General features: G+C 42.5%; 1 pseudogene across 1 annotated transcript; it reads left to right on the top strand.

Annotated features, from left to right (window-relative positions):
* On the top strand, window positions 1–26,356 carry LOC308280602 (cell surface glycoprotein MUC18-like; annotated as a pseudogene). Its single transcript, XR_013963330.1, has 10 exons — window positions 1–88; window positions 5,901–6,024; window positions 10,127–10,367; window positions 12,548–12,627; window positions 13,662–13,749; window positions 14,120–14,299; window positions 19,895–20,022; window positions 22,148–22,286; window positions 24,416–24,528; window positions 26,215–26,356. The product of XR_013963330.1 is annotated as a cell surface glycoprotein MUC18-like (transcript).
* The last annotated feature ends 613 nt before the right edge of the window (window positions 26,357–26,969 follow it).

The raw sequence follows: 26,969 nt of genomic DNA, 5'->3' as shown, positions 1-26,969 counted from the left end.
ATGGGGGTTTGTCCGTCCTACTGGAGGCTGCGTCACGCCGAGGAGAGACCCTCCAAGGGGGGGAGAAAGCACTCATTCCTAAGAGCCAGTTGGAGAGGGAACAGAGCGGCTACTATGCTGCCTGTAAATCGAGCCTTTCTTCCGGCCAGAGAGAGAGAGAGAGAGAGAGAGAGAGAGAGAGAGAGAGAGAGAGAGAGAGGGTGACATGGTGGAATGCGGAGCATTAATGTGCACATGGGTGGGCTCTCTTCATTCCGCTCATAGCATCTCCCTCATGGCTTTGACCCGCTACAAATCTTCTGCCTCTTTTCTTTTCCTTGTGTCTCATCCTTGCCCTGGTGGCTGCTGGGCACTGCCCGACAGTGACTATATTTTAGTGATTATGTTCCGAGGAAAACGTTGAGATAATAGCCATTTGACAATGCCTTGACCAGACAATGTAACTGTAACTTTGTAAATAACCTTATACTGCTGTGCTGCCTCTGGGCAACAAATTTTCCCCCTTGGGATAATAAAGGTATCTATCTATCTATCTATCTACAATGCCTCTGCTTTTGAAATGCTTCTGGGCAGACTGTAATCTCGCCTCACCAGGCTTTCTGGGGGAAAGCCTGGTGTTTGTTCACAACTGGCCGTTTGGTTTCCGCCTAAAGAAGAAACCACTAGAAGATAGTAGGGCAGGAGAGAGGGGTCTACCAGCACCCCAATGACATGTTTTCGAAACCTGTTTTTTTTGCACCGTTATGATGTCTAGTTATGATTTCTGCTTGTTGCCGTCGCCAACTAATACCCCATGGGGTTCATTTTTAACCTTTTCTCACAACTATTCCCAATCTGAACCATACAATGGTCATAACAGAAAATGCCATAACGCTTGATGTAAACAACCTACAGGGACAAATGAACACACTTTTCTATATGATTTTGACCCAGGGAATTCATTAAAGTGGTTATTTTTAACATTTAAGCACATCTTGACCCTATTTCAGGACAGAAACTGCGAAAAATAACCCAAAATTGTTCAAAACACGTCTATACTTCTCTTTGTACAGATAAATTAAGGTGTATTCTTTTTATACCACAGGTTTTTTAGGACCCTTATGATGTCTAGTTATGATTTCTGCTTGTTGCCGTGGTCAACTAATGTCCCATGGGGTTAATTTTTAACCTTTTCTCACAACTATCCCCAATCTCAACCATACAATGGACATAACAGAAAATGCCATCACTCTTGATGTAAACAACCTACAGGGACAAATGAACACACTTTTCTATATGATTTTGACACAAGGAATTCATTTCCGGCATAATTTTTAACATTAAAGCACATCTTGACCCTATTTCAGGACAGAAACAACAAAAAACGACCAGAAATGTTCAAAACACATCTATATTTCTCTTTGTACAAATACATTAACGTGTATTCTTTTTATACCACATGTTTTTTAGGACCCTTATGGTGTCTAGTTATGATTTCTTCTTGTTGCCGTGGTCAACTAATGTCCCATGGGGTTCATTTTTAACCTTTTTACATCTATCCCCAATCTGGACCATACAATGGACATAACAAAATGCCTTAACTCTTGAAGTAAACAACCTACAGGGACAAATGAACACATTTTTCTATATGATTTTGACACAAGGAATTTATTTACGTCATCATTTTTAACATTCAAGCACATCTTGACCCTATTTCAGGGCAGAAACAGCATAAAACGACCAGAAAATGTTCAAAAACATCTATATTTCTCTTTGTACATATAAATATTAAGGTGTATTCTTTTTATACCACTTGTTTTTTGAACCCTAATGGTGTCTAGACAATATTGCTTCTTGTTGCCGTGGTCAATCAACGTGGCTTGGGGTTCATTTTAACCCTTTCTTACACCTATCCCCAAAACAAAACATAAGATGGAGATAATAGAAAATACCATAACTCTTGAAGTAAACAACATACAGAGACAAATCAACACATTTTCCCACATAATGTGCACCCAAGGAACTCATTAACGTGGTTATTATTAAGATTCAAGCACATTTTGACACTACTTCATGGCAGAAACTGCAAAAGATTTGCAGAAAATATTCAAATCACATCTTTATCTCTATATCTATATTCTCTTTGTACAACATTTCTAAGGTCACACGTCATGTTTCTTAGTACCCTAATGGTGTCTAGTGTCAAGATTTAGTAGTGTTGCCCAACTCATGTCCCATGGGGTTCATGTTTTTTCCCCAGATATGTTTTTGGGCTTTTATGCCTTTATTGACAGGACAGTAGACTGACAGGAAACAGGGAGAGAGAGTGACACGCAGCAAATCTGGACGGGCTCGGGGATCGAAACAGCGACCCACCGCAGGCTACACAAAGCCTACTGTATGTGGGATGCGGCCCAGACCATTTTGAATCGATGTCCGTAAGTTATCAAAGAACAATTTCACTGGTCAGTGTCTTCCATCTCATCAAACTCCACGTTATCCTCTTCCGATATCATCATCATTATCATCACTGAGGACAGCCAACAGGTCAATGAGAGATTGGGGAAGAATTGGCCCACAAGACCAGAAAGGCTTCAAAGTCCATCCTTCCGTCTTCTGCCACCCCTGACCTTCGTCATAGGTTTAGGCCCCCACAAGATTGGCTCAGCTGCTGGCTTGTAACAGGCCACTCACTCTATAGTTCACCCGCCGGATGTGGGGGATGAGCATATTGGCAGAGGGGCAGGTGGGCAAAATGCACTCTAGACCTGCTGAAGAGGGTCTCGTCTTCTCCCACCAGTTTATTCAGCATCTTGCTCCTACCATAGTTCACTGATGTATCACGTGCTTGATTTTACATCACACACGCGAAGGCTTCCAGCTGCTCCTGCACTTCCGGCTTCAACTTACACTCATCGCCAAGCATTTCTCTCAAAATGTTGCATTATGTATAATGCAACATTTTGAGAGACCATATTTAGCAATAATCGAAACAATCATTCTACAGCCGGCTGGGCAATGAGTGTAAGTTGAAGCCGGAAGTGCAGGAACAGCTGGAAGCCTTCACGTGTGTGATGTAAAATCAAGCACGCGAGACATCAGTCGACCAGGCTAGGAGCAAGATGCTGAATGAACTGGTGGGTGAAGACGAGACCCTCTGCAGCAGGTCTAGAGTGCATTTTGCCTGCCTGCCCCTCTGCCAATATGCTCATCCCCCACATCCAGCGGGTGAACTATAGAGTGAGTGGCCTGTTACAAGCCAGCAGCTGAGCCAATCTTGTGGGGGCCTAAACCTATGACGAAGGTCAGGGGTGGCAGAAGACGGAAGGATGGACTTTGGAGCCTGTCTGGTCTTGTGGGCCAATTCTTCCCCAATCTCTCATTGACCTGTTGGCTGTCCTCAGTGATGATAATGATGATGATATCGGAAGAGGATGAGGTGGAGTTTGATGAGATGGAAGACACTGACCAGTGAAATTGTTCTTTGATAACTTACGGACATCGATTCAAAATGGTCTGGGCGCATCCCACATACAGTAGGCTTTGTGTAGCCTGCGGTGGGTCGCTGTTTCGATCCCCGAGCCCGTCCAGATTTGCTGCGTGTCACTCTCTCTCCCTGTTTCCTGTCAGTCTACTGTCCTGTCAATAAAGGCATAAAAGCCCAAAAACATATCTGGGGAAAAAACATGAACCCCATGGGACATGAGTTGGGCAACACTACTAAATCTTGACACTAGACACCATTAGGGTACTAAGAAACATGACGTGTGACCTTAGAAATGTTGTACAAAGAGAATATAGATATAGAGATAAAGATGTGATTTGAATATTTTCTGCAAATCTTTTGCAGTTTCTGCCATGAAGTAGTGTCAAAATGTGCTTGAATCTTAATAATAACCACGTTAATGAGTTCCTTGGGTGCAAATTATGTGGGAAAATGTGTTGATTTGTTTGTATGTTGTTTACTTCAAGAGTTATGGTATTTTCTATTATCTCCATCTTATGTTTTGTTTTGGGGATAGGTGTAAGAAAGGGTTAAAATGAACCCCAAGCCACGTTGATTGACCACGGCAACAAGAAGCAATATTGTCTAGACACCATTAGGGTTCAAAAAACAAGTGGTATAAAAAGAATACATCTTAATATTTATATGTACAAAGAGAAATATAGATGTTTTTGAACATTTTCTGGTCGTTTTACGCTGTTTCTGCCCTGAAATAGGGTCAAGATGTGCTTGAATGTTAAAAATGATGACGTAAATAAATTCCTTGTGTCAAAATCATATAGAAAAATGTGTTCATTTGTCCCTGTAGGTTGTTTACTTCAAGAGTTAAGGCATTTTGTTATGTCCATTGTATGGTCCAGATTGGGGATAGATGTAAAAAGGTTAAAAATGAACCCCATGGGACATTAGTTGACCACGGCAACAAGAAGAAATCATAACTAGACACCATAAGGGTCCTAAAAAACATGTGGTATAAAAAGAATACACGTTAATGTATTTGTACAAAGAGAAATATAGATGTGTTTTGAACATTTCTGGTCGTTTTTCGCTGTTTCTGTCCTGAAATAGGGTCAAGATGTGCTTTAATGTTAAAAATGATACCGGAAATGAATTCCTTGTGTCAAAATCATATAGAAAAGTGTGTTCATTTGTCCCTGTAGGTTGTTTACATCAAGAGTGATGGCATTTTCTGTTATGTCCATTGTATGGTTGAGATTGGTGATAGTTGTGAGAAAAGGTTAAAAATTAACCCCATGGGAAATTAGTTGACCACGGCAACAAGCAGAAATCATAACTAGACATCATAAGGGTCCTAAAAAACCTGTGGTATAAAAATAATACACCTTAATTTATCTGTACAAAGAGAAGTATAGACGTGTTTTGATCATTTTTGGGTTATTTTTCGCCGTTTCTGTCCTGAAATAGGGTCAAGATGTGCTTAAATGTTAAAAATAACCACTTTAATGAATTCCCTGGGTCAAAATCATATAGAAAAGTGTGTTCATTTGTCCCTGTAGGTTGTTTACATCAAGAGTTATGGCATTTTCTGTTATGACCATTGTATGGTTCAGATTGGGAATAGTTGTGAGAAAAGGTTAAAAATGAACCCCATGGGGTATTAGTTGGCGACGGCAACAAGCAGAAATCATAACTAGACATCATAACGGTCCAAAAAAAACAGGTTTCGAAAACATGTCATTGGGGTGCTGGTAGACCCCTCTCTCCTGCCCTACTAAGAAGCGGCGTCGCTTTGATTTGGTTCCCTCCGTTTGTTTCCCCAATCCCTATTAAAATGCTTGAGTAGGCTATAGTGTAGTCTTGCCAGTCACTACGAGTTGGACTTAAAGATGCATTTACCAAACAAATTTTCTATAAGCAAAACTACGCCGCATCAAGGAGTTTATTAGGTAGGGCCTAAAAGTATGTCCTTGAGCGCAGGGGAATTATTTTGAGTTAAAACTGAACACGGTTTGATCATTCCGGTCAAATTGTAGTCCTTTGAGGACTACAACATGACGTGTTGTGGTTTCCGCTCCAGACCGCATCAAACCCCGAAAAGTGAAGTGATCCCAGACTAAAGGCAGACTGAATGAATTACACACACTTCTTATTGGGAAGTGTAGACTGTCTGATATGCTTGATATTCATGTTTGATGTATCTCTCTCTCTCTCTCTCTCTCTCTCTCTCTCTCTCTCTCTCTCTCTCTCTCTCTTTCTCTCTCTCTCTCTCTCTCTCTCTCTCTCTCTCTCTCTGTCTCTGTCTCTCTCTCTCTCTCTCTCTCTCTCTCTCTGTGTCTCTATGTCTCTCTCTCTCTCTCTGTCTCTCTCTCTCCTCTCTCTCTGTCTCTCTCTCTCTCTCTCTCTCTCTCTCTCTCTCTCTCTCTCTCTGTGTCTCTATGTCTCTCTCCCTCCTCAGCATGGGCAGAGGTGGAGGTGAGCATGGAGGACAGGGTGGAGGTGTGAGGAAAGACACGGCTCAGATCACCTGCATGTTCACATCGTCTGACGGACTGGGAGGAGTCACCATACAGTGGTTCTATGTAAGTACTAGAACACGCCACGACATGCTTTTCTTTTTAGGTGATTATAGAATTTAAGTGCTCTCTTTTTTACTTTAGAATGAGTGGGTATCGTCCTAATTCTGCCCTGCAAGCATTGTTTGTTGTTTTACGTTGGGATGCGGAGTATCTAGATTTGCAGAGTTCTGCGTGCAGAGTCTCAGTTTGGTGTTTGTCCATTTTCAAATTCTTGGTTGGCAAGGTACCCAGATCTCACAGCCATAGAGGGAGATGTCGAGTCGAGTATCTTTAACCAGATTTTTATTGGGATATCTAGCTTAACATTCCTTTGATGGCACACCCTACAGTGGTCTATGTAAGTACACTGTACCACACCCTACAGTGGTCTATGTAAGTACACTGTACCACACCCTACAGTGTCTATGTAAGTACACTGTACCACACCCTACAGTGGTCTATGTAAGTACACTGTACCACACCCTACAGTGGTCTATGTAAGTACACTGTACCACACCCTACAGTGGTCTATGTAAGTACACTGTACCACACCCTACAGTGGTCTATGTAAGTACACTGTACCACACCCTACAGTGGTCTATGTAAGTACACTGTACCCACACACTACAGTGGTCTATGTAGTACACTGTACCACACACTACAGTGGTCTATGTAAGTACACTGTACCACACCCTACAGTGGTCTATGTAAGTACACTGTACCACACCCTACAGTGGTCTATGTAAGTACACTGTACCACACCCTACAGTGGTCTATGTAAGTACACTGTACCACACCCTACAGTGGTCTATGTAAGTACACTGTACCACACCCTACAGTGGTCTATGTAAGTACACTGTACCACACACTACAGTGGTCTAATGTAAGTACACTGTACCACACCCTACAGTGGTCTATGTAAGTACACTGTACCACACCCTACAGTGGTCTATGTAAGTACACTGTACCACACACTACAGTGGTCTATGTAAGTACACTGTACCACACCCTACAGTGGTCTATGTAAGTACACTGTACCACACCCTACAGTGGTCTATGTAAGTACACTGTACCACACACTACAGTGGTCTATGTAAGTACACTGTACCACACAACTACAGTGGTCTATGTAAGTACACTGTACCACACCCTACAGTGGTCTATGTAAGTACACTGTACCACACACTACAGTGGTCTATGTAAGTACACTGTACCACACACTACAGTGGTCTTAATGTAAGTACACTGTACCACACACTACAGTTGGTCTATGTAAGTACACTGTACCACACCCTACAGTGGTCTATGTAAGTACACTGTACCACACCCTACAGTGGTCTATGTAAGTACACTGTACCACACCCTACAGTGGTCTATGTAAGTACACTGTACCACACACTACAGTGGTCTATGTAAGTACACTGTACCACACCCTACAGTGGTCTATGTAAGTACACTGTACCACACACTACAGTGGTCTATGTAAGTACACTGTACCACACCTACAGTGGTCTATGTAAGTACACTGTACCACACACTACAGTGGTCTATGTAAGTACACTGTACCACACACTACAGTGGTCTATGTAAGTACACTGTACCACACACTACAGTGGTCTATGTAAGTACACTGTACCACACCCTACAGTGGTCTATGTAAGTACACTGTACCACACCCTACAGTGGTCTATGTAAGTACACTGTACCACACCCTACAGTGGTCTATGTAAGTACACTGTACCACACACTACAGTGGTCTATGTAAGTACACTGTACCACACCCTACAGTGGTCTATGTAAGTACACTGTACCACACCCTACAGTGGTCTATGTAAGTACACTGTACCACACCCTACAGTGGTCTATGTAAGTACACTGTACCACACCCTACAGTGGTCTATGTAAGTACACTGTACCACACACTACAGTGGTCTATGTAAGTACACTGTACCACACCCCTACAGTGGTCTATGTAAGTACACTGTACCACACCCTACAGTGGTCTATGTAAGTACCACTGTACCACACCCTACAGTGGTCTATGTAAGTACACTGTACCACACACTACAGTGGTCTATGTAAGTACACTGTACCACACCCTACAGTGGTCTATGTAAGTACACTGTACCACACCCTACAGTGGTCTATGTAAGTACACTGTACCACACCCTACAGTGGTCTATGTAAGTACACTGTACCACACCCTACAGTGGTCTATGTAAGTACACTGTACCACACACTACAGTGGTCTATGTAAGTACACTGTACCACACCCTACAGTGGTCTATGTAAGTACACTGTACCACACCCTACAGTGGTCTATGTAAGTACACTGTACCACACCCTACAGTGGTCTATGTAAGTACACTGTATAACCACACACTACAGTGGTCTATGTAAGTACACTGTACCACACAATACAGTGGTTCTATGTAAGTACCACAACACACACACACACACACACACACACACACACACACACACACACACACACACACACACACACACACACACACACACACACGTACACGCACATAACAATTATCTAAGGAGTAGTTCACCCAAAAAGTACTTATTTTCTATCTATTACCCCTGGCATGAAGCTGTGAATTGATGGAAGGGAGCACTATTATAGACGTCTTCATTAACGGCCAGGTCTTATTACTTAAATGAAGAGGTGGAAGCGTGACCCAAGCCATTGTGCGTGTGGTAATCTGTGCACTGCGCCAAGGCGCGACACGCTAAAACAACCCTGAATTAGTCATGGGTGCGTCTTGGCGTTACTTTAATCAAACCAATCAGATTATCGGCTGTCATTCCCTTTAAGATCAGTGCAAGACGCAGAGCTATTTTCCATGTGTTACCCGGTGAGACCAAAAGAGACAGAAACATCATATTGAAAGGAGAAATGTCCATGGCCATAACCATACATGGTTGCGATCCAAATGCTTGCATTATAATATACTAGCCCTTACCCGTTCAAAGATATGAGCTCCAAAATGATGTGCAGTGTGTGGGTTATGGGATGTGCACTGTGCACAGAGTATATGAGGGATGGCTACAGAGATACTGTGTACCGATCTGCATGATTTTTGGACAACATCTGTAACAGGGCCAGAACCCCCCCCCCCCCCCCCCCCCCCCCCGCCCGCCCGCCCGCCCGCCTGCACACACACACACTCCCCCCCCCCCCCCCCCCCCCGCGTGTGTCGTGAGTGTGTGTGTGTGTGTGTGTGTGTGGGTTTGTGTGTGATTGTGCATGGCCTGAACAACAGCGCCCCTCCCTTAACATGTGTGGTCACAAAAGGTACTGTAGGCTAAATAGATATAGAAACACCATAAAAATGCGAATATACAGCATACGTTTTGTGAAAGTGACAACGGGCTTCACAGTTATGTCAGGTGTGTTCATATGCTGATGGTGATGCGATTTCAGATCAATTGCTCCAGCCACTGAGGAGAAACGCTGTGACACTCAGACACTCAGACATTCGCAAAATTATAGTATAGATATCACCCATATGTTACTAATACTGATTAGAGAATTTAATGACAATCACAATCTATTAATTCAAGTGCTGCAGTGTAGTCTATTTCACAGATTATAGAGAATTTAGAAATGTGAAAATCGCTTCAGACTGCCCGAGTATGGCTGAGTCAAACTGCTGCAGTCCTTACGACAAAAAATGATGTTTGCGCTCAAGACGTGATCTGACCATAAGACGTACATAATAGAGCGTCAGTCTCAATGGAACTCCGCCGGTCATTCAAGTCAGTCATCTTTTGGGTGAGCTACTCCTTTAATTTATGTCCACATCATGCAATCCAACTAAGGTCCCAATTACGCTGTGGTCACAAAACAACATTGCATCAACACACTTAATGTTCATGGCATCATCCCAGAAGGCCAGAACACACACACACGCACGCAGACACACAAACAGACTCTACACACTCACTGATTGCATCTCATGCACTGTAAACTGTATGCTAAGAATACAAAATATAATATGTGTGTGTGTGTGTGTGTGTGTGTGTGTGTGTGTGTGTGTGTGTGTGTGTGTGTGTGTGTGTGTGTGTGTGTGTGCGTGCGCGTGCGCGTGCGTGCGTGCGTATGCCCGTGTAGTCGAACCCATCGATTCAGCCACCATCGAGGCACAGGATGTACTACCAGGACTCCACCATGCAGATCGTGGACAAGGACAGTCCGTTCTGGGGGCGTATCGGTGTGAACGGGACGGGGGCCACGGGGGAGCTGCTGCTGACCATCAGGGAGGTGCAGGTGGACGACGCACTGGACTTCATCTGCAGCATCACAGGACTGACGGACGGCAGCGCCGAGGGACGGACACAGCTGAAGGTGTTCGGTAAGACCCTTTTCAACTGCAGCTTTAGCACCACACTACACAGGGACATGCTGGGCCCCTGATTCAGCCCGGGAAAAAGAGAGTTGGAGAGGCCCTCATTGCGCGCTATAGAGAGAGATCTCTCTCTATAGCTGCTGCTGCTACAAGATTTGCCATTTCAGATCATGACAAGTGACAAGCCAGTGGGCCAATTACATGTGTTATATTTCGTCGTTGTCGGGTGGAAACCTTGTACGTCCAAAACCGTTTGTTTTGTATTTATCATTTTAAAAATGATTTAAACTAGTGAAAACAGCCGATCTACAAACACACAACGCCTCGCGATGCGAGGCGTTGTGTGCTTGTAGATCGGCTGTTTTCACTACTTTTGTGCGACGGCCTTGTATGAAGAAGCAGGGCTTTGCTTTGCGAAAGAATTTGCACATTTGAAACTTGGAGATACAAGGTTTCTGCCCGACAGTGACGATTTACTTTGTTGGCCGCCCAGCCCCCAAAATGGAACTAAGGCAGACATTTTATTTAACATTTTTTCCTAATGGCCGGCCTGGACCGGCCGGGAATGAACCGGCCGTTCGGGAGTTGTCCCGCTTTTCCCAATGGCCAGCACGTCCCTGACACTACACCACACCACACCACACCACACCACACCACACCACACCACACTACACCACACCGCACCGCACCGCACCGCACCGCACCACACCACACCACATAAAATATCTGCATTTTCCATTACACAAAAGTACCTCTATCGGTAAGAAACAAATTTACCCTTTTAACTGTGATTATAATACAATATAAATTGTTAAAATGTATTACAACTATCCTAATTATAATACACTATAATAATATAACTGTGATTATAATACACTATACATTATTATAATTTATTGCAACTATGATAATTAGAATACACTATATTAGAATAGATTATAACTGTGATTATAACACAATAGAATCTATTATCATGTGGTCATATCCTGGTGGTCTATATGAAAAGTCAGTGAGTGATCGGTCATTATGAAGTGTTTGGCCCTGTTTGGCCTAGCTCAGACCTACTCTGGATTGGATACTTTTTAGTACCACGTTTAGTACCACTTTCACACCACTCTACCCAGGTCCTTGTAGTGGAAAACCTGGCACAAGTGGGCGGTGTGGTGTGGTGTTGGGCCATGTCAGTGGAAAAGGGGCTTAGATGTTCTGAGAGTTAGACTTAGCTGGAGAGAGTAGTACGCCGAACGTCAAAAAATCATTGGTTGTAGCCTCCCCTCACTTTCATCACTCTTTTACATAAGAATAATTAGGAAGGCTAAAAAAGATCATAGCTGACAACTCTCATCCCTCTAGACTACCTCTCCAATCCCCTCCCATCAGGCAGGAGATACAGAAGCATTTAGAGACAGCACCTACCGAACCCCTTAGCTATTAGACATCTGAACCTGCACTGACCCATTATGCATATTATGTGGCAATATGTATATAGAAAGGAGAGGATGTCCGCACACTGGTTGCTCGCTCCCGGAGGTAATTCTTTATTTATTTACGCCCTTCGGCGTCTTCATCAGGTCTTGAGTAAGAAGCACAGAGTAGGCTAGCCAGTTATATACAACCGGACAGAGGAAGTCATCAACACATGCGCAACAGCTGGGTAGGCACACCCACCAGATCTAATAACAATATTACAGGCAAGGGGATCTGGGCTAAAGACAGTGGTTAAATGCAATCTACCAGTGTAACCTGGTTAAAGCTATAAAATAGCTAATCGAAAAAAGTGCAAACAAAATAACACGTGTGAAAATACAAAGTCCCTCAGTATACGCCGAACAAAAAGACCAAAAAAAAAAATGTAAACAGTACACAAAATGTAATCGGATAAGTAAAGGCAATAATAAAAGACAGTAACATCAGAAAAAAACTGTCCTGAACGGACGTCATCATGGAGCGCTCGAAAAGTCCGACAGACGTTTTGACCGGTCGGAGCTACAGGCTCACAGCACACTGAATGTGGCACTTGGGCTGCAACGATGAGGAAAGGGTTAGGGTAAATCACAAGTATACTATACTCTCCAAATACTTGTGATTTTATATCTAACTCTAATTCAAGCTAAACTGTTGACTGGTAGGGTATTAGACATGGCACAGTGTGAGAGCTAACTGACAGCATGGTGGTTCTTTCACAGAGACGCCGGATCTCCCTACGAGCAAGCGGGATCACGCAGAGACGAGTGGCATCGATGTCAATAGCGACATTCCTTCAAAGGTAAACACCTTGGGTTATATATATTTGGAGCTGTGTGCAGCTCCCTATACGTGGCTGTGTGGGTCTGTGTGTGTGTCTGTCTGTCTGTGTGTCTGTATGTAGCCTGACTTCGGCGCGTAACTAGTGCCGCACCATTTACGCCACTCGCGCAATATATACATCAAAATGTGCGGCTCGGCCGGGAATGGTGTTCTATTACCTTTCGTTCCGATCCGCCTTACCATGCCGACGTAATCGGCAAAAAACGACGCTTAATTGTCCCCATTGACTTATAATGGGACAATGCAAGAAATCACTTTCAAGTATTTTTCTCTCGTAAACCATAGGAGCTACAGTTTCAAACCTCGGAGAGGAGATTCATAATGATTTTAAGAATGAATCGAAAAATAATTACATCACTCGGCCTCATGGTGGCGCTATAACGGCCCACTTTACGTTTTGCCTCGTAACTCTTGAACCGTAGATCGGAAAATTAAAATTCTTTTTTCCCTGGATTCCTTGGGTCAAGACGCATCTCCCCATATAGGCCACGCCCATTTGCGCCAGGATAGATTTTCCGCCATCTTGAATTTTCTCCAAAACACACTTTTTGCTCCTTTTCCTACATATTTTCTTCAAATGTCACAAAAATCGGTACACATGATCTACACACACACACACACACACACACACACACACACACACACACACACACAGCTCCACTTCACACGGGTGTGATTTTTTTCATTATAACCAGTAAGACTCCCTAATCGGTAGATATGTGACCGCCTGGTCGCATACACAAACTTTAGAAGGCAACGGTAGCCAATCAGGAGGGAATATGGGAAATGGGACAGATCCATGTTGATGACATGACTTTAGAGATGCTGTGTACCGCTTTGCGTGATTTTAGGCCAACATCTATAGGAGCAGTGTCGAAAAATGCCTCTCCTCTCCTCTCCTCTCCTCCTCTCCTCTCCTCTCCTCCCCTCTCCCTCTCCTCTCCTCTCCTCTCCTCTCCTCTCCTCTCCTCTCCTCTCCTCTCCTCTCCTCAGATTGGGAGCTGCGAGGCTAAGAATGGTTTCCCCAGACCCAACATCACTTGGTACAGAGACAACACCCCTCTGCAGAACATTGCTGATGGTAAAACAAACTCACAGAATGAAACAGACGGTCACCTTATCACGCTTTTTCCAATGTTCCAAATGTTGATGTGGAATCATGACAAGTATCCACAACTTTCCAACATCCCATCATGCATTGCGCAGAAGGTGTGCGGCAGCTTCCGGCGCCGCAGCCGAGAGTGATCTACAAGCTCACAACGGTTGCATCTGCGATGCGACGTGAGCTTGTATGTCTGCTGTTCTCCGGAACAGCATTCCCACAGATAATGCTACAGTAAATTCTCGCGGAAACAGGTGGATATTAATGTGTGTGTGTGTGTGTGTGTGTGTGTCTCTCTCTCTCTCTCTCTCTCTCTCTCTCTCTCTCTCTCTCTCTCTCTCTCCCCCAGAGGTGAACACGTTGTCCCTGGTCACCATGGAGACCAGTGGGTTGTACTCGGTGAAGAGTGAGCTCAGCATGATGGCCACCAAGGAGCTGAAAGACTCCGAGTTCTACTGCGAGGTCACCTACCTGGTGCCTGGAGGAACCAGGATGACTGAGACCAGCCGCATCAACATCACCGTGTTCTGTAAGTCTATTATAACTGTAGTGACATCACTGTAGTGAGTCCATTATAACTGTAGTGACATCACTGTGTTCTGTGAGCCTATTATAACTGTAGTGACATCACTGTGTTCTGTAAGTCTATTATAACTGTACTGACACCACTGTTTTCTGTGAGTCTATTATAACTGTAGTGACATCACTGTGTTCTGTGAGCCTATTATAACTGTAGTGACATCACTGTGTTCTGTGAGTCTATTATAACTGTAGTGACATCACTGTGTTCTGTAATCTATTATAACTACTGAGACCATCATCATCACATCATCACCACCAGACCTGAATCGCCGAAACAACATTTTAAAGGGCCGTGGCTAGCGATTCAGGGTCTGGAACCAGGCTAGGGCAGCTACTGTACACTGCACATTTCTATGTCATGTGTCTTGTATGTACAGTATATCACTGACCACTATGTGTCATGTGTCTTGTATGTACAGTATATCACTGTGTCATGTGTCTTGTATGTACAGTATATCACTGACCACTATGTGTCATGTGTCTTGTATGTACAGTATATCACTGACCACTATGTATGTACAGTATATCACTGACCACTATGTATGTACAGTATATCACTGACCACTATGTGTCATGTGTCTTGTATGTACAGTATATCACTGACCACTATGTATGTACAGTATATCACTGACCACTATGTGTCATGTGTCTTGTATGTACAGTATATCACTGACCACTATGTATGTACAGTATATCACTGACCACTATGTGTCATGTGTCTTGTATGTACAGTATATCACTGACCACTATGTGTCATGTGTCTTGTATGTACAGTATATCACTGACCACTATGTGTCATGTGTCTTGTATGTACAGTATATCACTGACCACTATGTGTCATGTGTCTTGTATGTACAGTATATCACTGACCACTATGTGTCATGTGTCTTGTATGTACAGTATATCACTGACCACTATGTGTCATGTGTCTTGTATGTACAGTATATCACTGACCACTATGTGTCATGTGTCTTGTATGTACAGTATATCACTGACCACTATGACACTGTGTCTTGTATGTACAGTATATCACTGACCACTATGTGTCATGTGTCTTGTATGTACAGTATATCACTGACCACTATGTGTCATGTGTCTTGTATGTACAGTATATCACTGACCACTATGTGTCTTGTGTCTTGTATGTACAGTATATCACTGACCACTATGTGTCATGTGTCTTGTATGTACAGTATATCACTGACCACTATGTGTCTTGTGTCTTGTATGTACAGTATATCACTGACCACTATGTGTCATGTGTCTTGTATGTACAGTATATCACTGACCACTATGTATGTACAGTATATCACTGACCACTATGTGTCATGTGTCTTGTATGTACAGTATATCACTGACCACTATGTGTCATGTGTCTTGTATGTACAGTATATCACTGACCACTATGTGTCATGTGTCTTGTATGTACAGTATATCACTGACCACTATGTGTCATGTGTCTTGTATGTACAGTATATCACTGACCACTATGTGTCATGTGTCTTGTATGTACAGTATATCACTGACCACTATGTGTCATGTGTCTTGTATGTACAGTATATCACTGACCACTATGACACTGTGTCATGTGTCTTGTATGTACAGTATATCACTGACCACTATGTGTCATGTGTCTTGTATGTACAGTATATCACTGACCACTATGTGTCATGTGTCTTGTATGTACAGTATATCACTGACCACTATGTGTCTTGTGTCTTGTATGTACAGTATATCACTGACCACTATGTGTCTTGTGTCTTGTATGTACAGTATATCACTGACCACTATGTGTCATGTGTCTTGTATGTACAGTATATCACTGACCACTATGTGTCATGTGTCTTGTATGTACAGTATATCACTGACCACTATGTGTCATGTGTCACTGACCACTATGTGTCATGTGTCTTGTATGTACAGTATATCACTGACCACTATGTGTCTTGTGTCTTGTATGTACAGTATATCACTGACCACTATGTGTCATGTGTCTTGTATGTACAGTATATCACTGACCACTATGTGTCCTGTGTCTTGTATGTACAGTATATCACTGACCACTATGTGTCATGTGTCTTGTATGTACAGTATATCACTGACCCCTATGTGTCATGTGTCTTGTATGTACAGTATATCACTGACCACTATGTGTCTTGTGTCTTGTATGTACAGTATATCACTGACCACTATGTGTCATGTGTCTTGTATGTACAGTATATCACTGACCACTATGTGTCATGTGTCTTGTATGTACAGTATATCACTGACCACTATGTGTCATGTGTCTTGTATGTACAGTATATCACTGACCACTATGTGTCATGTGTCTTGTATGTACAGTATATCACTGACCACTATGTGTCATGTGTCTTGTATGTACAGTATATCACTGACCACTATGTGTCATGTGTCTTGTATGTACAGTATATCACTGACCACTATGTGTCATGTGTCTTGTATGTACAGTATATCACTGACCACTATGTGTCATGTGTCTTGTATGTACAGTATATCACTGACCACTATGTGTCATGTGTCTTGTATGTACAGTATATCACTGACCACTATGTGTCATGTGTCTTGTATGTACAGTATATCACTGACCACTATGTGTCTTGTGTCTTGTATGTACAGTATATCACTGACCACTATGTGTCTTGTGTCTTGTATGTACAGTATATCACTGACCACTATGTGTCATGTGTCTTGTATGTACAGTATATCACTGACCACTATGTGTCATGTGTCTTGTATGTACAGTATATCACTGACCACTATGTGTCATGTGTCTTGTATGTACAGTATATCACTGACCACTATGTGTCATGTGTCTTGTATGTACAGTATATCACTGACCACTATGTGTCATGTGTCTTGTATGTACAGTATATCACTGACCACTATGTGTCTTGTGTCTTGTATGTACAGTATATCACTGACCACTATGTGTCATGTGTCTTGTATGTACAGTATATCACTGACCACTATGTGTCATGTGTCTTGTATGTACAGTATATCACTGACCACTATGTGTCATGTGTCTTGTATGTACAGTATATCACTGACCACTATGTGTCATGTGTCTTGTATGTACAGTATATCACTGACCACTATGTGTCCTGTGTCTTGTATGTACAGTATATCACTGACCACTATGTGTCATGTGTCTTGTATGTACAGTATATCACTGACCACTATGACACTGTGTCATGTGTCTTGTATGTACAGTATATCACTGACCACTATGTGTCATGTGTCTTGTATGTACAGTATATCACTGACCACTATGTGTCATGTGTCTTGTATGTACAGTATATCACTGACCACTATGTGTCTTGTGTCTTGTATGTACAGTATATCACTGACCACTATGTGTCATGTGTCTTGTATGTACAGTATATCACTGACCACTATGTGTCTTGTGTCTTGTATGTACAGTATATCACTGACCACTATGTGTCATGTGTCTTGTATGTACAGTATATCACTGACCACTATGTGTCATGTGTCTTGTATGTACAGTATATCACTGACCACTATGTGTCTTGTGTCTTGTATGTACAGTATATCACTGACCACTATGTGTCATGTGTCTTGTATGTACAGTATATCACTGACCACTATGTGTCTTGTGTCTTGTATGTACAGTATATCACTGACCACTATGTGTCATGTGTCTTGTATGTACAGTATATCACTGACCACTATGTGTCATGTGTCTTGTATGTACAGTATATCACTGACCACTATGTGTCTTGTGTCTTGTATGTACAGTATATCACTGACCACTATGTGTCTTGTGTCTTGTATGTACAGTATATCACTGACCACTATGTGTCATGTGTCTTGTATGTACAGTATATCACTGACCACTATGTGTCATGTGTCTTGTATGTACAGTATATCACTGACCACTATGTGTCATGTGTCACTGACCACTATGTGTCATGTGTCTTGTATGTACAGTATATCACTGACCACTATGTGTCTTGTGTCTTGTATGTACAGTATATCACTGACCACTATGTGTCATGTGTCTTGTATGTACAGTATATCACTGACCACTATGTGTCCTGTGTCTTGTATGTACAGTATATCACTGACCACTATGTGTCATGTGTCTTGTATGTACAGTATATCACTGACCCCTATGTGTCATGTGTCTTGTATGTACAGTATATCACTGACCACTATGTGTCTTGTGTCTTGTATGTACAGTATATCACTGACCACTATGTGTCATGTGTCTTGTATGTACAGTATATCACTGACCACTATGTGTCATGTGTCTTGTATGTACAGTATATCACTGACCACTATGTGTCATGTGTCTTGTATGTACAGTATATCACTGACCACTATGTGTCATGTGTCTTGTATGTACAGTATATCACTGACCACTATGTGTCATGTGTCTTGTATGTACAGTATATCACTGACCACTATGTGTCATGTGTCTTGTATGTACAGTATATCACTGACCACTATGTGTCATGTGTCTTGTATGTACAGTATATCACTGACCACTATGTGTCATGTGTCTTGTATGTACAGTATATCACTGACCACTATGTGTCATGTGTCTTGTATGTACAGTATATCACTGACCACTATGTGTCATGTGTCTTGTATGTACAGTATATCACTGACCACTATGTGTCATGTGTCTTGTATGTACAGTATATCACTGACCACTATGTGTCTTGTGTCTTGTATGTACAGTATATCACTGACCACTATGTGTCTTGTGTCTTGTATGTACAGTATATCACTGACCACTATGTGTCATGTGTCTTGTATGTACAGTATATCACTGACCACTATGTGTCATGTGTCTTGTATGTACAGTATATCACTGACCACTATGTGTCATGTGTCTTGTATGTACAGTATATCACTGACCACTATGTGTCATGTGTCTTGTATGTACAGTATATCACTGACCACTATGTGTCATGTGTCTTGTATGTACAGTATATCACTGACCACTATGTGTCTTGTGTCTTGTATGTACAGTATATCACTGACCACTATGTGTCATGTGTCTTGTATGTACAGTATATCACTGACCACTATGTGTCATGTGTCTTGTATGTACAGTATATCACTGACCACTATGTGTCATGTGTCTTGTATGTACAGTATATCACTGACCACTATGTGTCCTGTGTCTTGTATGTACAGTATATCACTGACCACTATGTGTCATGTGTCTTGTATGTACAGTATATCACTGACCACTATGTGTCATGTGTCTTGTATGTACAGTATATCACTGACCACTATGTGTCTTGTGTCTTGTATGTACAGTATATCACTGACCACTATGTGTCATGTGTCTTGTATGTACAGCATATCACTGACCACTATGTGTCATGTGTCTTGTATGTACAGTATATCACTGACCACTATGTGTCATGTGTCTTGTATGTACAGTATATCACTGACCACTATGTGTCATGTGTCTTGTATGTACAGTATATCACTGACCACTTTGAAACTACGAAGGTAATGTTATTTTATACACCTGTTTGTACAGATCCCACAACGTCCATCAGTGTGTGGGTGGAGGCCCCTAAAGGGGACATCAAGGAAGGGGACACGGTGGAGCTTCAGTGTCGAGGAGACGGCAACCCCCAGCCCACCCTGACCTTCTACCACGGAGACGTAAGACCTTCTGCTCTTTTACACGCATGTCATTAAAGCAGTGGTCTTCAACGTTTTCTGGCCAAGGACCCCTTAGTTCAGAGAGAGATGAAGCAGGGAGGGACCCCCACAACCTGTTCATAGATGCCATATAGTTTCATCGTTTGACAGCACAATCATCAGTGTATTTTGGATTCATGTCAATTTGTGTTTTCAGATATTTAACCACTTGAACTGTCAATACTTAGGGTGCGTTCTGAAATGCGCACTCAACGCACTGGTGTGCCATGTTGTCGTTCGTTTATTCGGTTCACTTGGTGCGTTGTCGTTCGGAAATCCAGTGCGCGGCGCACCGGTGTGTTGAGTGCACGCACTGAGCGACCATACTCAGAAGATGGGGTTTGGCAGTGTGGTGCGGTGTTTTGATTGGTTGGTTTTCATGGCGGTGTCTCGTACTTCTCAGCTGTGAACAATGGCGTAGGAAATTATAACAAAATGCACTATTTGCTGCTTTATTGGTCCTTTGGGCTTTATTGTTACACACGCATCAACGTGTAAACTAACAGCAGGTAGGCCAATGTTATTAATTAAATTACCTACCAATAGCAACGTTACGTTAGCAACTGCTGCTTTTAAGAAAGTTTTCCAACTGAAAAAGCACACAGTTGACTCTTATCTGGTTGTTCGTAAATAAGCCACACTGAATGCACTCTCAACGTCACCGCCCACTGCACTCACTACACTGAGCACACACCCGGTGCGCATTTCCGAACGCACCCTTAATAAACTTGACCTTTCACTATGTACTTAGTCTGCTCTTTTCCCCTCTACACCAAACCTCTTGCCAAAAATAGCAGATCTAGATGTAGATCTGCTATTTTTTGGCTAATGTTCTCAGAATATGGATGCTAGGGTTCAAGTGGTTAATTAAAAAAAAAAAGGTTTCTATCACACAAAGATTTGGAGGACCCCCTAGGGGTCCCGGACCCCCTGTTGGAGACCCTTACATTTAACTATAAAAAAAAAAAATAGCAGATATACAAGCTCACAGTGCGGCACCGAGTGCCACGCTGCGAGCTTGTAGATCTGCTATTCTTTTTTTTTAATCGTGAAAATATGTGCAAATCTTTGAATGTTTATATTTTTAAAGCAGTCATTTGTAACCCAAATCCTTCTTTCTCTTGGTCCCAGGAACTAAATATCTTCAGATGGGGGTCCACCATTAAATACATATAATTCTAGGGGGGTCCTTGACATAAAAAGTTTGAGAACCAGTGACATAGAAACATAGGTTTAAAAAAAAAAAAAAAGAAAAAGTATCCCTCGATTTTATAACCCATTTTCACCCAGTTCCAATTGCCTATGTAATCCTGGGCTCTGCTCTCCCTCTGCCGCGCCTGGGGAGACAACGGACTGACCTCATGCTTCCTTCAATGCATGAGTAGTCCAAGTTGCTTCTTCCCACCTGACAGGGGGGATTTTCCCTGGGATGGACGACGTAGCACGTGGAAGGAACACGTTATTCCAACCAGTTCCTTTCCCCCTCCATCAGGCGCCCCGGCTGGCCAGGGGGAGGCATTATTGAGACCAGGATTACTGCATGTTTCTGTGAGGGTATCAACCCTAGGAGACACGGGGAGAACATGCAAACTCCACACAGAAAGGCCCTATCGCCATGAAAACTGTTAGGATTTATAAGACTTTTTTTAAAGGTGATACACCATGCATTTAAAAAGTATTTATGTCATATTGTTTATGTCCCAAAAATGTTTTTAAAAGGTTTGAGGCTAAATTACCACTCCTGAATAGAGAGCCTCTCTCTTTTAAAAAAAATATATATAAAAAAAAAAAGATAATGAAAAAAATAATAATAATAATCTTCAAAAACGGCTGTCGATGACGTCATCGGCGGCAGCAAATCTGGACAGCCTATTTTGAGAACCCGTGGGATGCTTTTAACCTCCACCTTCCCAAAACCAGAGAAAGACACAACGGTCTGAAATGGGACTTTGTGAGGATAGAAGGTGCTAGTGGGACCCCAAAAAAAGGTTTTAGAATAGAAAAAGTGAAATTTCATGGTGTATCACCTTTAAAGGTGTTTTTGAGTTGACTCATGGTGAGTGTTTGTGTCCTGGTGGTTGTGCAGGATGAAAAGACTGCAGACTCCAACGGGGTGCTGGTGTTGAAGGGAGCGTCCAGAGCAGACAGTGGGACCTACAAGTGCGAGTCCATGGATTTCGACACCTTCGTCCAGACCACGGGGAACACCTCTCTGATGGTCAACTGTAAGGAATATAGAACAGGGGTTCCCAAAACCTTTTTGTCTCAGGGCACCCCATAAATATTTGTTTTAATCCGAGGCACCACTACATTATAACTTTCACTTCCAGAACCTTATATTTATATCATATCGTCGTTGTCGGGTGGAAACCTTGTATGTCCAAAACCGCTCGTTTTGTATTTATCATCTATACAATGTACTAAACTAGTGAAAACAGCAGATCTACAAGCACACAACGCCTCGCATCGCGAGGCCTTGTGTGCTTGTAGATCGGCTGTTTTCACTAGTTTTGTGCGACGGTCTTGTATGATGAAGCTAGGGCAAAAGACGTACACATTTAAAACTTGGAGATACGATGTTTCTGCCCGACAGTGACGATATTTTAGTGATTATGTTGCAAGGAAAACGTTGAGATAATAGCCATTTTGGTTAGAACTGACTGAAAATAACTTTGTACTTCAAGTTTAAAATTATGCAAAATAATATTTTTTTAAGTGTCCAAATAAATTCCAAATATTATCAAAGGATCTCGCAGCACCCCTGGACTGCTGTCACGGCACCCCAGGGTGCCCCGTCACCCACTTTGAAAACCCCTGATGTAGAAGACTGGGCTCAAGCATTTTATTTATTGACATCAGTGAACCATGAAAACCCTCACATCTTGCCAGTAACGCCTGTCAGAGGCCGGGTAACGCCTCAATGTCTATAGCTGACCTATGACATCACATTGTTGTTGTGACATCACATTGTTGTTGTGACATCACATTGTTGTTGTGACATCACATTCCATCCTTGTCCCTTGTATGCACATACATGGAGATCCCTGATGTCATCAATATTAAGCCCATAGCTTGGAATTCCCATATATGGACATATTGTGTGAGTCTTCATGTGGTCTATAATGTAAGACATAAGACATCTATGACGTCAGACCTCAGTCATATCCATATTTGGGAAAATATTTTGTGGACAAAACTTAAACGACCAACCGCAACTCGAATCACGCTTGCAGATGAATTCCGTCCTGTGTGAATAGCATATTTAACTCATTTACTGTCTTTTAAACATCGACTGAAGGGGTTAACTGCCGCGTCGTCCTTACCGTTTAACGTGGGGACGTGCCGTGCACATTGCGCACCATCTGTGCACGGATCATGTTCCATGCGTGTGTAGAGCCCATCCCAGCTTTTAAATACAAAAATCCACTTGGAAAAACAAACACCTTTCCATCGCTGAGCTCCGTCTCCTACTGTTTACAAGGAAGCTAACGGTAGTTGTGCAATAGTCCCGCCCCCAGACCGGATACAGAAACGGATCCGATCGGATACGGAAGTGACCGACCGGAAGCACTTCCGATCGGGCGATTAGGCATTCTTATCGATAAAACAGCGATTTTACTTTTTAATGTTTTATAGTGATTAACCCTGCAAGGCCCGAATTAATTTCTACTGGCCCAAAAAAAAAAAAAAAAAAATCAGATTGTGTTGCTAATCACAGGAAAATGTAATTTAAAAAAATTAATAATGTTTTTGTAAGGTTTTATAGCCATAAATCATAAATCATGCTCTAATTTGCATTTTGGGGATATTTTTCACAATATTAACATATGCACGTGTTCTAGGCATTCTAATGATCACGAAAAAAATATTACAGGCATTTTACTTATGTTTTAGTGAGGAATAGCTTCAGTTAAAAAGTGAGATGTTGTTCGTCCAGACGCTGGAATTTCAACTTCTCTGGGAGGTGTGAATGTCAGTCTCTGTGGGGGGTATTTATATGCAAATATTGTGGCCAATGGCATTGTAATACTAAACAATAGGATTTAATGGTGATGTTAATGTGAAAAAAGAACAGGAAAACTAATTATAACATTTTTTAAAAAATGATTTAAAAAACGTTGCCAAAAAGCAACGCTGGGCCTTGCAGGGTTAAAGCATATTATTCTCTCGGGATTATCGGGACCGGCAGAGAGGAACATAGGGATTTTAACGGGACTATCGGGAGGGGCGGTAAATGAGTTAACTAAGTGTTGCTCTCTCTCTCTCTCTCTCTCTCTCTCTCTCTGTCTCTCTCTCTCTCTCTCTGTCTCTCTCTCTCTCTCTCTCTCTCTCTGTGTATTATGTACCTGTATAGATTTGGATGCTGCGGTGGTGGATCCAGAAACCCGTGTCCTGTCCCTTGGTGAGGCCATGTCAGCAACCTGTAACGCCCTCTCCTCTCTGCACACCAAAACTGCCTGGTTTAAGGTTAGCCACCACACACACGCACGCACAGTCGCACGCACGCACGCACGCACAGTCGCACGCACGCACACACACGCACACGCACACGCACATACTGGAGATGTCACACACAAGAAACTGGTGTGTGACATCTCAATCTTTACATTCATTGTTTTCTTGTTTTATTCCTAACGCTTGGATTTGCAATCGAAGGACGCTCTTTTTCTTCGGCTCCATTTTAAATGAATGCAGCCACTCTCACTGCCCACACACGGAAGGTTTGCGATCTTTGCACACAGGACCGTTGCATTTCTTTCCGTTTGCTGCATGATTAAAACACATTGGATTTGGTGTGCAAGGCTGTGCGGAATCCACACTGTGGATCCCAAAAGGAATCATAAAAGGAGTCTATGAGTTTTTACCGCATGCGACAAGACGCACAAATCGAACTGAGTTCGATCGGGAAAAAAAACGCACTTGCCGCAGCCACCTGCCGCATGGCAAATTCGGAGCCGGTGTGCATGAGGTCATAGAGAATTATTGTTTTATTTAAATTAAATCGTCTGTGTGCAAAGGGCTTTATCCGCATGCATTCTCATTGAAATGCATTTGGCGAGAACAAAACCTGCGAACCTGCACGCACAATAAAAGAGTGCGGGCCGATGCTTTCGGTGGGTTCCAAGCAAAAAGGGCAGACGAGACGGGTAGACAAAACGCCTGCCTTCTCGCCGGGGTCGTTTAATTGAATTATAACCTTTATTTATCAGAGGGATCACACAGCGCTTATCGTGTGAAACCAACGTGAGTGCGCCTGCTTGTCAGATTGGACACTCCGCCCTCCCTACCTGCCTGAAATGATTCCATGAATTAAATTCAGAGGGCTTTCAACGTAAAACAGACCGTAAAAGGTCTTATTTGAGATGTCCATTTCAGGCAGGGTGTTTAACTGTACTTGTACTGTACTACATTTCTATTGTATTCACTATACTTGTACTGTTCTCCATTTTTGTCTAATAAAATAATCAATCAATCAATCAATCAATTGAAAATGAATGACTATGCAGTCAATCGCTTCCCCTTTGAAAAGACATTTGTTTTTCTCAACCACAAATGTTAATGGTGTGATTTTGATAGCAGGTCAAATCATGACCTGGTAGCTTCTTTCACTACATTGTTCTCTCTGCACTCTGTTTACCTTGTTGTGTATGGACTAGATGTCATGCTAACTCTGCTTAGTGTGTTTTTGCACATGTACATCGCTCTGGATAAAAGCTAAATGCCTAAATCGTAATTTTAAAGTGTGTGTGTGTGTGTGTGTGTGTGTGTGTGTGTGTGTGTGTGTGTGTGTGTGTGTGTGTGTGTGTGTGTGTGTGTGGCACATGCACACATGGACCTCAAAGGGGGCTTGAGCCCCTGCCCTTTTTATCAGTCTGTAAAAAGTGCCCTCTCCAGACCATGAATGCAGTTTTTACTACGGTGAAAGAAATAGATTATGCTTAGTTTAGTGTGGCATCAAGTAGCGAAAATAGCCGACCTCCAAGCTCACACCCAAGCTCACACGCGTTGCAGCGTGACGCGCTGTGAGCTTGGAGGTCTGCTATTTTCGATGTTTTCACCAAATCATTCTCTACACGTCCCTGGTGTGTGTGTGTGTGTGTGTGTGTGTGTGTGTGTGTGTGTGTGTGTGTGTGTGTGTGTATGTGTGTCTAGAATGGACAGCAGATCCACAAAGGCCACACTCTGACCCTGAAGAACGCCATGTTTGACACGGCAGGGACGTACGTGTGTGTGGTCACTGTCCCCAGCATGGAGACCATGGAGACCAGTGGGACCCTGCGTGTGTTCGTACAGGGTGAGTCTGGGTGGAGAATACGAATACCATACATTTGAACAACGATACGGTACGCATCACGATACATGGTTGACGATACGATACATGGACGATATTGGTTCATTCATGGCGATACGATACAATTCGATTCAGTGATTTAAAATGTATATAGTAACTATTTAGCAAAGACATTAAATCTGTGTGAAATGTGTCAATAGTGCAGGTTTTTAAAGGAAAAAAAAGTAAACACTGTGGTTCTTTAGCAAATGCATGGACATTATATTTCAACACATATGGACAAACCCGCACCTTGACATGAACACAGAGATTACACACATTTATTTATCGATAGACCAAGAGTAGCGTTATGGAATGGAAATGTAATTATTCCCCTCTTATTAATTTTCCCTCTTAAATTTCCCTCTAAATACAAGGCACACATACTTAGTTTCCATACAATCGATTATTTGCATTGCAAAACGATTCGATACCAATTATCTGCATTGTAAAACTATACGATATGATATACAAAGCCAAACGGTATGATATTTGCTATTGCAAAAATGGTAGATCATTGGATATCTGCTTGCTTGCTTGTTTGTTTGTTTGTTTGGCCTGAGAGATTGAAGGACTG

Source organism: Nannobrachium achirus, assembly GCF_963921795.1.
Source record: "Nannobrachium achirus genome assembly, contig: SCAFFOLD_479, whole genome shotgun sequence".
NCBI classification, from domain to species: domain Eukaryota; kingdom Metazoa; phylum Chordata; class Actinopteri; order Myctophiformes; family Myctophidae; genus Nannobrachium; species Nannobrachium achirus.
The sequence above is the reverse complement of the archived record's forward strand: the minus strand, read 5'-3'. Positions and strand labels throughout refer to the sequence as shown.